Here is a 15,556-nt window from a genome sequence, read left to right on the forward strand (position 1 = left end):
AGCTTTGATGTTTTTAAGTAAACGTATTCACGTTCAATTGCAAGAGAGTATAGCCTAAAAAAAGAACCCCTTCACACACACGCACGCATACACCCTCGTCTCTCTCACGCGCCAGTCAGATCAATTGCGGCAATGCATCACATATGCTTAAACTTTTAGGTAGCCATGCAACAATAATTTCAGCATGCATTAACTGTATAGCCTACACTGCGATGTGATGGAGGAACAAATATTGTATTGCAGTCTTTGCGAGACCTTGTTTGTATGTCACGTCTTCCAAATAGCTACAGACAACAACAAAAATGAAATTCCCCAGCCTGCTTCTCCAAATCCACTCGTACTTTTGGGGAAGACATTTTAATCGGCTACCAAAGTAATTGAGCATAGAACATTGTTTACACTTATACTAAATGGGTAAAAATTGCAATAAAAAGGCTTAGTTTTGGAGCCAAATGTTGGAGTTGTAATAAATACCAGTTTTGTTTTTGTTTTATAAATAAAAGCCAAATGCTTGATCATTTTACAGCCACATCATTTTTGTTATGCATTATTTGTTTTGGTTGTTTAAAAACACAAAACAAGTTTTATCCGATTACTCGATTAATCGATCGATTAAGTGCTAGATTAATCGATTACAAAAAGAATCGATAGCTGCAGCCCTAATCATATGTTTGGCATATTTGGTCTCTATAACTTGGTACTTTGAAGATTGAAATGACTGTGTACATGATATGTCGATAACAACAACATATTATTATTACAAGAATCTTTCAGTTTCTTCATCGGCTACCACCCCTCCAGCGGGCACATGCAAATGAGCACCCTTGAAACAAAGAGCCATAAACCAAATTCTCCCGCCTGGAACTTCCACCTTTCTTATTGGCTGAGCCAACCTGAGAGGTGGGACCTTTCTAAGGGTTTATATTGCATCTCTTGACTCCCCTCTCTCTCTTGTCCTCTTGGCTATCTTGGTCCTTCCTGAGAAGTCCTAATGTGAAGATGATGCTGAACTAGAAGTCCCTCAAGGACTCCCAAGCTTGTGCCAGGCTGCGGCCTTGTCTTTCCATTCACCAAAGATCCTCCCACTGGTTCTCTCTCATCAAGACCACATCAGCAAAGATCAACTGGAGCCTCAACAAATTGCATCAGGACAGTTTAATCCAAATGGGCGAGACATGCAAGTATCAAACTTAGTCTCGTTATCATTAAGTATCCTTACCCCTTTTAAAGAAGGGCGTGTTAGAACTAAACTGATGGTTTGCTCAAGGCTGTTGATCTGCTGAACTTCAAACAATGCTATAACTTCTTGCTTTCCTGTATTCTGCTTCGGCTCTCTTTCCCTTGGGAAACTGTATGTATGTGTATGTTAGAGTGGTTTAAATGTTTAGTCTAGTTAATAAAATCTTGTTAATGTCACACGTAAAGTTGTCCGTGTCTCAAGCTCATATCTGGAGTCACTAATCATAGATTTTGACTACTTGCTCTTAGTAGTACTTAGTAAGAAAGACATTTCCCATGCCCCAGAAATGTACATTTCTATTACTTAATTAATAACCAATATTATTACATAATGGTAGTTAGAAGTGATGAGGACAAGAAATCAACTTTTCCGACTTTTATCTGTCAGACAGCCCTCTTTCTGTGTGTGAGGAAGCTAAATATTTAGGTCATGTTATATCCAATGACTGGACGGATGACAAAGATCTATACCGTCAACGCTGTAAAATTGATTGTCAAGCTAACATGCTTATAAGGAGGTTTTCAATGTGCTCTGATAATGTGAAGTGCTCTTTGTTTAGAACCTACATCACACCGCTATATACTAGGGCTGTTTTCGACTAAGGATTTTCATAGTCGAATCTGATTCGTTAGATTTTGACGTAGTCGACTGATAGTCGAACCTTTTTTTTTTTTTTTGATAGCAGCTAGACGTTCGGTTGAATAAGTGTTCGTCTGTTATAGGACAACTCGCTCTACGTTTATTTAAAATGAACAGACAACTAGAAGCGAATGTGCTTTCCATTAAATGAATCCTTAAAACAAAAAAAACGTTGCAATGAACGTGCTTTGTTTTAAATAAATCACACACAGTAAACAAAACCTTAACAAAAAAACTTTGCAATGAACTTTGCAATTTAGATGCGCAAACTGCGTGCCGGTGTGGTGAGACGTAGCCTACATGCTCGGGCAGATTCGGCTTGAAGTCGTTCATCCTCGGATGCGGCGTCGCGCGCGGTTACAAAAAAAAGCTGTGCACACAGCCAAGCAAAATGGGGTCTTGCCGGTCTTGCGCACCCAACGCGTCATTTTTTTGCCGTCCGCACCTTCGCGCTCGTGCGGACGCGTCGAGTATAAACAAGGCTTTACTCCGTGTCAGCACGCGCTCTGATCAGTAAAGAGGCACAGACCTCTCCCGAATCATCTCCAGCACTCAGCCTCCGATCGCACCACTAACTCCGCCTCCGTTTCCCTCGTAAGATGATATTAGTATTTAAACATTCTCTATGATAAAAAATGTTTGTAAAAAATATTTTAATAGCACGGTTTTGGCGGTTATAGAGTTCTAATGACGGTGTTCAACTATAACCGTCGGTCTCACGGTTATATAATAACGTCACACCCCTCATAACACTTGCCTACTATTCGACTATGAGGTTCATAGTCGAATCAGACCTCTCCGAATCGAATCGTCGAATCCTCGACTATTAGAAATCAGCCCTACTATATACTGCTCAATTGTGGTCTAATTATAAGAAAAAGAGTATGCAGAGGCTCAAGGTAGCATACAATGATGCGATGAGATTGCTGCTTCGTGTCCCTAGGTGGCATAGTGCCAGTCATTTGTTCGTGTCTAATAGAGTGCCGACTTGGGAGGCGCTCTTGAGACAACTGATGTTTGGTTTTCTGGGTCGTCTGGACAATTCAGTAAACAGTATAATTGAGGCCCTTGTCAATCCTCTTAAAAGCTGTTATAGACATACTTCGAGGTTAAGACGACATTGGTGCAATAGCCTGTACCTCCTATAGAATATTTAATGTATTTTTGTATCTAATGTTCTAATTTTTGTATTTAATGTATTTGACAGTCTCTTCAAGGCTCCTCTGCCATGAAAAAGAAAGATGGCGGTAGACGTGTTGGGTGGTTTGTCAGGCTCCACTCCAATACTCTCTAACTCATTTTTTCAAATAGTTACTGGTTTAAGAACAAAACAAAGAAACCAGTTAAATAATAATGATAGAGATGAAGGAAATGTTTGCGTATTTCTGCTTTGCTGTTGGCTTCTGTTATTGCCACTTGGACAACACCTAAGCGCAAACAAACAGATGTCTCAGGCTGACAACCATCAGTCAGTAAATATGAATGGATTACCGAGATTAAATTTCTTCGGACATGGATACCTTGTCATCTATTCGATCACTAAACAATCTGATCACCCCCGCCGCGGCACGCCAAGCAAACAAAACAACGTTGTCATCTGTTCGAACACCAAACAAATTGAACTCACCCATCGCGGCACGCTGAGAAAGTGGAATTACCAGAGAGGCTACAATTGGCGTGATTTCGGTGTTCTCTTGAGTTTGATTTTGCTGTCTGGTGACGTACAATTGAATCCAGGCCCATTTGTTGCTGGCCTTTCTCCGGAGGGTGCATCGGCGGGTGGATTGTGCGTGCAGCGGCTGAGCTCTGGAGGGACGGACGTCTTCCTCGAGGTAACAAGAATTCCATACGGTGACGGTATCCAATCAGTAAGGAAGCAACGAGAATTCAGATTTTTTTCAGACTGTAAACCACGTACGGGTAATATGGGAGCCTATGTCTAAACCTAAGGGTATTCTAGGTGGACATCTGAACATTCGGAGTATATTGCCTAAATGGGACCAGATCCAACATCTGTTAACTGATTCTAATTTAGATTTTTTAGCGTTGAGTGAAACTTGGCTACACAGTAATATCCAGACCAGTATGATTGATGTCCCTGGTTACATTTGTCATAGAAAGGATAGAACATCTAAAAAAGGTGGGGTGGGGAGTACTATTCTATGTTAGGGACACTCTGAAATGTAATGAAATCAAACTGGATACATCACTTGAATGTTTGGCTTTAAATGTTGTATTATCCCCTAAGATGAATTTTAACATTATAGTGCTGAATAATCCACCATCACTTGATGTTTCATTTTATGAGAATTTAGACAAAATTTTTAAATATGTAAATACTTGCACCGAATCTGTTTTTCTTGGTGACTTTAATATTAACTGGCTAGAGAAAAGTCGAAGAAAAAAATTAAAGAGACTGTTGTCAAAACACAGTCTTCATCAGATGATTAAAGGTCCAACAAGGATCACACGAGCGAGTAAAACTATGATAGATCTGATAGTCACTAACAGACCACAAAGAATTATCAGAACTTATAATTTATTAACAGGGCTTTCTGATCACAATATGACCATGGTTGTACGGAAACTTACTAAACAGCGTCTACCCAAATTTATGAACGAAAGTAAACCAGGGAACTTGGGTATTCCAAAAAATAAGTTGACACAAGTAAAAAATGATTTAGATAATTTAGACTGGAATAATGTCTTACAATCGAATGATTTAGAAAATTGTTGTAACTCTTTGATGAAAAACCTCACAAATCTGATTGAGAAATATAGTGAGGCATTCAAAGGTATGCAACGAAAAGCCTCCTTGCCATGGCTGAACAATGACATTCATCAGCTAATGGAAAAAAGAGACTACGCATTGAAAAAATCGCTGCTCTCCAAAACAAATATCGATTTCCTAAACTTTAAAGGATTGAGAAATGCAGTAGTCAGAGAATTGCGTAAAGCAAAGACAGCTTATTTTATGCAATTGATTGAGGAATCGAAAGGAAATAGTGCATCCCTTTGGAAGCACCTCAATAGCCTTACTAAACTTAAGCCTAGTCAACAAAAAACAATAGCTGAGTTGGAAGTGAATGGAGTTATCAGCACTAACAATTCAGCTATTGCAAATTAATTTAATAAATTCTTCATTCAGTCTGTGGAGGAGCTTGCTGAGACTTTCGAACCAGCAACCCTCTCACAGACTACAAAGTTTGATCAATCAGATCTTTTTCACATTAAAGAGGTTAGTCAGGAAAAAGTACATACAATTATTAATAAATTAAATAAATCTAAGGCAAAGGATGTATTTGGGTTGGATACTGCCTTTATTACAACTTACTGCTCTGCCTTGATTAAACCTGTAACCCACCTTGTAAATCTTTCCATCAAAGTGGGCACATTCCCACAAAGTTGGAAACAAGCTATCATTACACCGATTTTCAAGGTTGGTGCAAAGAACCAAGCAAGCAACTATAGGCCAATCTCAATACTGCCGGCTTTATCCAAAATTTTAGAGAAAATTATCATAGAACAGTTAGTAGAACATCTTGAAGGTAATAAACTTATCAACTCTAAACAGTTTGGATTTAGAGCAGGGTATTCTACAGAAATGGCTAATTGTTATCTTACCGAGAACATTAAGAGTAAGCTGGACAAGGGTAATGTTGTGGGAGCTGTGTTTATAGACCTAAAAAAGGCCTTTGACACCGTGAACCACAACATACTCTTGAATAAACGTACCACCTTCAACTTCTCTGAACATGCCATCGGCTGGTTTGCTTCATATCTGGAGCACAGAGAGCAACGTGTTAAAATTAACATTGAACTCTCAACATCATTACAATCCACAATGGGTATTCCACAGGGCTCCATTTTGGGGCCTCTGCTCTTTAGTCTATATATAAACGACTTACCTACATGCTGTCAGTCAGCCAACTGCCAAATGTATGCTGACGATACAGTAATTTATGCATCAGCTAGGACACCAACTATAGTAGCAGAGACCCTGACCAAGGAAATGGAGGGTATATACCAATGGCTTAAAGAAAATCATCTGACGCTTAACATCAAAAAGACGGTATCTATGTGCTTCTCAATTAGAGGAAAAGCTAAATGTACTATTAAAATAGATCAAGAAGCAATAGAGGATGTTGAGGAATTTAGATTTTTAGGTATTTTTCTGGATTCCCAACTCAAATTCAATATACACATTAATAAAATCTGTAAGACTGTCCGGACAAACCTAAACTGTTTTAGAATGATTAGGCATCATATACCTGTCAAGTAGGCTTGCCGCGATAGACGGTGTTGACGGTGTTACCGGTTTTAAGCCCCATCACCGGTGACATCACTTTCCCACCGTGACACCGCGATGTCTTGACTTTTTTAAAGCATTCGTTTTTGCTAAAATATTTATTTGAATTAATTAAAAATAATAATTATCAATTATTTAGTTCAGAAGAGAGCATGCATTATAATTAAAAACTGAACTGCGCAGTGCGTGCCAAGAGCCAGTCACGTCACAGATCAGCAAGCATCAGGATTCCATTTAGCACGTGTGGAGATGAGAACGAGTCAAATTACAGAAAAGCAAGATAATGGCGGAAGATTTGGTGTCAAAACGCAATGCAAAAGCGCCTGTTTGGCAATATTTTGGGTTCAAACCAAATTCAAAAATGGAACCTGAAAACGTTAATGAGGCAATCTGCAAACTTTGCCTGGCAAAGGTTGCAGCATCTGGAGGAAACACAAGTAATTTATACACGCACCTTCAAGCGCACCACAAGAATGAGGCTGCCAAAATGGGCACTGCAGTAAAACATCGACCGCAGAAGCCAGACACACAGGTACAACAATCAATTAGTACTGCGTTTGCGCGATGCACCAAATATACGAGTGACAGTGTGAGGCGGAACAAATGCACTGACGCAGTGACCAAGTATATCTGCAAAGAAATGGTGTCTTTCTACACGGTTGAAAAACAATCTTTCAAAGACCTCATAACAACACTCGACAGCCAGTATGAATTGCCCGGGCGTTCATATTTCTCTAACACCGCTATCCCACGTGCCTACAACCGTGTCCGTGGTAAGCTGCAACAGGCTGTTTCAGCAGTTGATTATTTTTCACTCACAACAGACATGTGGTCCAGCACAAAAATGACACCTTACATGTCACTGACTTTCCATTTCATTGACACGGAATGGACACTGGTGTCAAAATGCCTCCAAACAAGTTTTTTGCCCGAGGACCACACTGCCGCTAACTTGGCCGATGCTTTGCAGGAGGCTCTCCATGACTGGGGATTAAAAGAGGATAACGTGTCTTGTGTCACGACAGACAGTGGAAGCAATATTAAAGCGGCTGTTCGTAATTTAGGCTGGCCCTGGTTAAGCTGTTTTGGGCACAACCTGAACCTAGCTGTGTCCAACACTATTGAGAAGACGGAGAAAGCCCGCACAGACCGCGCCCTCGCAGTTTGTCGCACCATAAACGGCTTCTTCTCTCACAGCTGGAAAAGGAGAAGGGAGCTGAAGAAAGCCCAAGTCCAGCTTGGCCTCCCAGAGCACTCACTAGTGACAGTAAGTTTATTCTTAGTTCTTATAAAAAAGCCTTTATTATAGTAAATAAAGTATAAAAAATTATAAAACACTAAAAGCTAGTTTACTTAAAATATATTCGGCAGAAAACCATTAGGCTTTGTAGAACAGTTTAAGAGAGTTTTTTTTTTTTTTTTCGTTATTGAGGCTATGTATAAATTATTTATAATAAATCCTAAATAAAGTAAATGTTTGATGCAGTTTTACTTTGTTCTGGGCTATATAATTTAGACTTGTATAGTCTACCACATCTTTTTTTTTATTTGTCATTGATAATAATAATAATAATAATAATTGGATTTATTTTCTCATTGAGGACTGTGCAACTCGCTGGGGCTCCAAGCAAAAAATGATTGATAGGATGCTAGAGCAGAGGACGGCCATCAATCGAGTTCTAGCTGATGACCGTAAAGTCAATGTGAGCATCACATGGCAAGACGAGGATGTGTTGCAATCGTTGAACAAAGCGTTAAAGCCAGTGAGCGAGTTTACAGACGTTCTGTCCGGAGAGAATTATGTAACCGCGTCATCTCTTCTACCTGTGCTGCGTCTCATTAAAGAGGACACATTGGCCCCATCGGATGAGGATGGACATCTGACAGCCAACCTGAAAGCCGGCATCATGTCTATTTTAGACGATAAATATAAAGCTCTGCCAGAAGCAAGCCTGCATCTTATTCGCAAGACAACATTCCTGGACCCGCGCTACCGGGGTGACTACGACCCGAATGTTGAAGAGACCAAGAAAATGATAGAGGAAGAAGCGGTCATCCTCGGTAGGAAAGCGCAGTCAACGCACCCCGTGAGAGAAGAGGGAGAACAAAACGAGGAAGCCGACGTCGAGCCGCAGCCCAAAAGAAAAAAAACTCTGGCAAGTTTATTAAAAAGAAAAGCAGGCACTGCGACAGTAAATCTGACTATTCCAGAAAAGGTGGTGACAGAAATCGCCACCTATGCTCAGGAGTCCCCCATTCACGCAGAGCAGGATCCAAGGGCGTAGGTTTAGGGGGGGACGCTAGGTACTAGTCCCAATCAATATTTTGAGATGACAAATTTGTCCCCACCAATATTTAGCAAGCTCCTTTGAACTGCTATTTTGATATTTGCGCTGCTATTTGGATCGATTCCAACGGCCAGGACGACGACAGTACAAGATACGCCGTAATTTGATTGGCGGCGGGGTATCTGACAGGCAGGCTACACGCGCGGGCCGGGACTACTTTTTGTGCTTGCACTCATTGGCAGCGAGCGGGTGGTGTGCGTGTGTGTGTGCGCGCGCGTGTGCGCGCGTGACGACGCCGACGGTAAGTTCCCAGGGCTGTCTCTCTGCATGCACATATCCATGCATATACAAAGGCCAGGGTAAAACATTTTAATATTCCGTTTTTTGCCCCTTTTTGTACTTTGTAGTAGGCCTAGATCAGCTATGTCACCCAAGAAGAAGAAAGGGGACATACGAAGCTTTTTCATAAAGCAGAGTGTAAGTAGGCAAAAATAACTAGCCACACAAATAACTAGCAGTAGTAGTGACTGACCATGCTTTCAAATGCATATTCTACTGTGAAAATAGTATTAACTGGTGATCCTGGTTACCCAGGATATTGTTACAGTTAAACCTAGCTTCTGCAATTTTTCAAGGTTAGGAGCATTAATTAGGGGTGTGCAGCACGGATAGACTCATAAAAGTCGCGCTATCATGATAGACGTTAGCAAGTCACTGAATGTTAATTAGCCTACCTTAACTTAGAATCTTGCAGTCATAAACAGTGGATCATCTGAGACATTTTTCGTTTCTACATTCTGTTTATGTATTGTATTTGTGAGTGTAGCCTACTTGCTAGACACATGTCTGGAAAAACATATTGGCAATGTTAAAAAGGCAAAAGTAAACACTGTTGGTTATTCAAATATAATGAATCATTATTTGTTTGATAATATCCAAATAACAATATCTAGTAGGAGGGTTAAACTTGCTTTTTTTTAAGGATAGAATATATCAATAGAATTTGATATAGAATAGAAGATAGATACATAATAATTTATGTTAAATAAAATGTTTGGTTGTTCAGCATTACAGTCTCAGGTTTTTATTTTTTGAGAGTGCATTTTTGAGATTATACAGTTTAATAATAGGGGGGGGGGGGGGGGGGGAGGAGGAGGTCAGATGGGATGTCCCCACCAAAGCTGAGACCAAACCTACGCCCATGGCAGGATCCCCTGGCCTGGTGGAAAGAGAACCAAAATTAGGTTCCCCCTGTTGGCAAAGATAGCCAAAAAGTATCTTTGCGTGTGTGCAACAAGCTGTGCATCCGAGAGGGTGTTCAGCACGATGGGGAACATAGTCACCCCCGAAAGATCCCATCTTAAGCCAGAGATGGTCAACATGCTCGGTTTTCTGGCAAAGAACATGTAGACTCAGTCTACATGTTCTTGACTGCAAGACTGTCTTTGTCATGAAGTCTGTCTTTGTCTCAACTGTCATGTTCTTTGACTCTACTAGACTGCAAGCAATGTTAATAAATGCCAATTTATAGTGTTTTACTTTTTTTTAGAGTGCTGTCATTTATGTAGGCTAAGGTCCTTTTTGAAGTTTTTATTTTATATTCGTCTCTTATTTATTTGGTTTTATCTTATTTAAACTTTGTGTAATTTATTTAGGCCTGTTTTATTTTCTTATTCGTTAATAAACGTTTTATGGTTCTTATTTGTTTGGGCCCACAGTTTGACGATTTTCAGCCTATGCATGGGGTTATTTTTATTCGTTCGTTATGCTAATAAAAGTTCTGTCTATAAATAAAAGTTTTATTATCAGCGAGCCGAGTTGTTTTTTTGTCCATTCAAGCAATTGACGCTGAATTGCCAATTGACGCTTATTTCGAAAGTGAAAGTATAACGCGCACGCATTTAAAAGCTATTTAACCCCTCCGCCCCGCCCCCCACGGTGACACCGGGATTACCGGTGTTGTGACACGTCGATTAACCGGTGGGAAATTTTCCTCACCGCGGCAACCCTACTGTCAAGGCAGCTTTGCTGTTTTTTCATGCTATGATACTCTCTCTTTTATCTTATTGTGTTACTATATGGGCCCAAGCCTCCCAGACAACAGTCAAACACATCATATCATTATACAAACAAGCACTGAAAATTATGGATCAGAAACCAATTATGTGGCATCACTGTCTAATTGTACAGAAATACAATCTTTTAGATTTTGATAGTTTTATTAAGTTTTCCTTTCTTAAGCTGATTTTTAAATGCATAAATAATCTAGCTCCAGCCATACTCTGTCCTTTTGTGATAAAAATAAACATGAGGAGAGTTGCCACTATGAGAGCAGCGGGTGGCAACTGCATAGCAGAGAGGCGCAAAACCGCTTTTGGCCAGTCAAGTTTTTCAGTGATAAGGACCCATTTTTGGAATGATTTACCAACAGAAATAAAAACAGAAACTGACCTGAAAATATTTAATAGAAAGGTGGGAAATCTACATTATCGATTACATTCCCCATCGCCTAGATTCATAATGAATGTATTTTTATGCTTGATTGTGTATACGCTATGTTTTAGTATATGTTTTTAGAAAGGCCTGACCAGGGACTGGGGTTGCAAATTAGCCAACTGGCTAGAAACCTTTTATGCAACACATTTACACATTTTGTTATGGCTTTGTCTATGATAATTATGTATGTAATAATGTGCGCTGCATTGTCCCTGACAAATAAACTAATAAAAAATAATAAAAATAATCTCTTTTCTATGCTGTGTTATATGGACTTGTGTCTGCAATAAAGTTTATATATATAATATTGAGTGTTCACGGGATGAACCGAATAATTGGTTGTAATGTTAATGTAGCTACATCAAGTTAACCCCATTAACTGATCCAAATATTCATAATCGATTATAACAAGTTACGATTGATTATTAATATTTCATAGAGTAAATTCGCTACACTAGTTAGTAGGGTTAGGAATAGAAAATCGATTCTTCTTCATAGCATTCTTTAAGCGCAAGATGCGCCAAAGAAAACACTTCTGAAAACACAGTCGGTTTTGTCTTAAACAGGTTAACAGAAGGCTTATGTCTATTGAATCAGTGCATTGACAGCCTATACTCGCTGAGTCGGTGCCAACATTTAATGTTAATCAAAGAACAAAAGAAAAAGAAAATATATTAAAATATATATATATATATATATATATATATATATATATATATATATATATATATAGACTATATCTGGGCATGTGTTCTAGATCGACATCTGTATTTATTGTGGTAAACTTTCATTTATAGTAGAATTTATCATTTTTAATCTGTTAAGGGAATATATTTTTAACAATAGGTTAACATTACAACTGTGACATGTTGTAGTAGCTATTGTTTCTGTAAGTGTAGGTTGCTATTTTTTCATAACAAATGCTATAAAAAGAAAATGTTAAATAAAGTTAGTTTGACTTCTTGGTTACAAATCCTGAATTCTGTCAAACTGATAATCTTCCATGTGCTTAAATAATATAAAATACATAATATTTGCTATGAACAAGTAATAGTTAAATAGGCTATTACTTTATTGCAGTTATCAAACAACTTTGCATGTTTGGATGATTCCACAAAAAGACAAACACACACAAACAATATTGCCACTGTACTCATGTCAAAGGGAATTAACAAAAAAAGTAATCTGGAAATATTTCATATTAAGTTTTTTTTTTTTTCACCCACTTGATGAAATTAAACATTAATTCCAAAAGCAACATATATATTACAGTCATATAGAACTGTAATACGGTCAAAACTAATCTGAAAAATAATCTGTCAAACAATTTTAGAACGAACTGTAACGTTACTTGCTTTTTAATTAAACAAATAGTGAATAACAGCATACGTCATGAATTGTATTTTATCTTTCGGGGGGTGTGACTTATAATATCGCTCATTCATGCCAGACTTTATCAGGAGAGAAATCTACATTATCGATTACATTCCCCATCGCCTAGATTCATAATGAAGTGACTGACTGCATTTCGATCGAGAAAATTCCCCAAATAAATGTATAAATCGGATCACATTTGGATGAGGACCGATGTCCTGATATGGAAACCGTAATGGATTTTCTCTAGCACTGTGTGGACAGTTCCGAGTATACTCTCACACACAGCGCGCGCGCACACGCACACACACACACACACACACACACGCACACACACACTCCTGCAGCATTAGCACCCATGTGAAACACTAAAAAATATAACTTATATTTACCTAAGCTGCAGTAAACCTTCTTCTTCTTCTTCTTCTTCATCTTTGAATTTCATTGGCGGTTGGCAAACAACAAAATGGCGCATTATCGCCACCGACTGGTATGGAGTGTGGATCAAAATAACATATTTGTATTTATAAAGTGCACTGTTTAGCCTTGTATGTCCAAATCTCATCCTTGATATTATCATTTCTTCTCTCCTGTTTTCCCCTGCACTTCTCATCTCTCACACGTTCCTTTAAATTCTGTAAAACCACGACCTTTCTTCTCCATATCCCATGTTTTTGCAACCTTTCCTTAACCCTCTATAGTGTTGCTTCAGGGTAACATACCCATTTTCCCTCATATTCTCAGGCTTACAAAATCATACACCAAAAATAAAAAGCTTATTTTAATCTGGAGGAAGTATGAAAAGCCAATAGAATGCTTGTATTTGATCAAATGACTTGTCCAACCCCCTTTTCAATGTCTTTTCCTCACCTGCACATGTTTTTTCAGCTCCACAAAACTTTGAAAAAGTGACATCCTTAGGATTTCCATGAAATAAAAAAGATTTTCACAATTTTGGGTAAGTTCTGATTTAATTTCACTCTGTTGATTATGTTTTCATTGAATATTTATTTTGTAAATGGGTAAAATAGCTATGTTGCCTCAAAGTAACAATATGCAACAGTGGATTGAGAATTCCCTTTTTTCATGCTAGTTAGCAATACAATATTATCAGCAATATAACATTACACACAGATGGAAGGATACCAAGACTTATTAAAGTATTCGTCAGTATGTGCCTTTTTTTTTTTTTTTTTTTTTTTTTTTTTTAAATACTTAATAACAATAGCAATATTTATGATGACAGTTTAGCTATAAGTATGCATAGGCATAGCCTAGAATTTGTAGCTTTGTAAGCTCAGATGTGTGTGTGTGCACGCGCGTGTGTGTGTGTTTGCACCAAATGTTCAATCTGCCTCTAATATTTCAAGATACATAATAACTGTGTAATTATCTTTTTCAGTGACAATGAACATAACAACATTCTATGGCAGAAAGAGGAGTCTGGCGTCAATGAGAATGAATGCATAAAAATAATACTCCTTTGTTGCGCATTGTTACTTCTAGGCAACAAACCCCACTAAGATGGTAGGCCTAACTGGATTTAACTGTGTTACTTTTTCAGCACAAATGTTTTTTTTTTAAATGAAGTTGATGTTGAAGATCTTTCATAAAATGTGTTTTGTTATGAAATAAAGATATATATATATTAAATAGACTGCACTTTTTGTTTTTATTTCCATTATTGCATGTTGTTGCGCCAAAGTAACATACCTACCCCCTATTATTATAATTTTAGTAAATTATGTGTTGAATTGTTCAATGTGCTCTATGACTGGTAATAAAATGTGTGGAAATATTTTTTTTAGTGCTGGGCAACGATTAAAAAATTTAATCGCGATTAATCGCATGATTTTCTTGCGATTAATCGCGATTAATCGCATTGTTACGCGCAAAATTGAATAATGAATTCTAGTAGTGTATTGCGCACTTTTGATTTAAATGTACTGCTACAAAAGTGCAATAACATGTGGTTTGCAAAAACTTTAAACAAATAAGGTGCTTTTATACCAGCAGTATTCCCTTTACACAGTATCAATAAAATATTTCTTGTAAATCTCAACTTAAACATTAATGTAATCAAATCAAATATTTAAGCAAAGCTATTTGCCACTGCCAGGGCATTACCTTTTATCTAGCTTGTTAAAACGAGTCCAGTTTTCTTGTTGTTTTTTTCTGAACAGGTATCTTGTATCAGGGAGCAGCAGAAACAGTCTATGTAGTCAAAGGGTCATGATCACTACTACAGATATAAGTCGACCAACGTTACTTCTCTGATAGCAGCTTAGGTTTGGTCATGGCATGCCATGGTTTCCCACGTAAGATTACATTAAACAGAGGTAAAGCCCAATTTATACTTCTGCGTCGAACTCACGCCGCAGCTGTGTAGCGCGCGTACCCTGACGTGCATCTCTCCAAAAATGTAACGTCAATTCTACGCGTACCGCAAGCGCTGTGATTGCTAGAACCGCTCCCCGGGTTTCACACTCTCCATCATGTGTAATTGCGCGTAAACGCGGACAACGACGCAGATATATAAATGAAAACCAACGCGTTGTCTATAGCGTAGAGGCTCCGGCGTAAGTCCGACGCAGAAGTATAAATCAGCCTAGAGTGAGGTGAAGTGGTCGAGCACAGGTGCAGCGACAAGCGGGTGCGTTCCTGTGAAACTGTTGCGGTCATGCTCGCCTCACGCACGCGCCCGCGCGTTGCCGAAGTTGAATTGTCTAACTTTTTTGTACACGACGCGCAGCACAAATCATTGGAAGAGAGACTGATCAGAGAGTGCCTCGAGTCTCACACTACACGAGCAGCAGTGCCTCGAGTCTCACACTACACGAGCAGCAGTGCCGCGAGTCTCACACTACACGAGCAGCAGTGCCTCGAGTCTCACACTACACGAGCAGCAGTGCCACGAGTCTCACACTGCACGAGCAGCAGTGCCGCGAGTCTCACACTACACGAGCAGCAGTGCCTCGAGTCTCACACTACACGAGCAGCAGTGCCACAAGTCTCACACTACACGAGCAGCAGTGCCACGAGTCTCACACTGCACGAGCAGCAGTGCCGCGAGTCTCACACTACACGAGCAGCAGTGCCTCGAGTCTCACACTACACGAGCAGTAGTGGCACGAGTCTCACACTACACGAGCAGCAGTGCCTCGAGTCTCACACTACACGAGCAGCAGTGCCGCGAGTCTCACACTACAC

Source organism: Rhinichthys klamathensis, unplaced genomic scaffold, assembly GCF_029890125.1.
Source record: "Rhinichthys klamathensis goyatoka isolate OS25496 unplaced genomic scaffold, OSU_Roscu_1.1 h1tg000011l_1, whole genome shotgun sequence".
Lineage (NCBI taxonomy): Eukaryota > Metazoa > Chordata > Actinopteri > Cypriniformes > Leuciscidae > Rhinichthys > Rhinichthys klamathensis.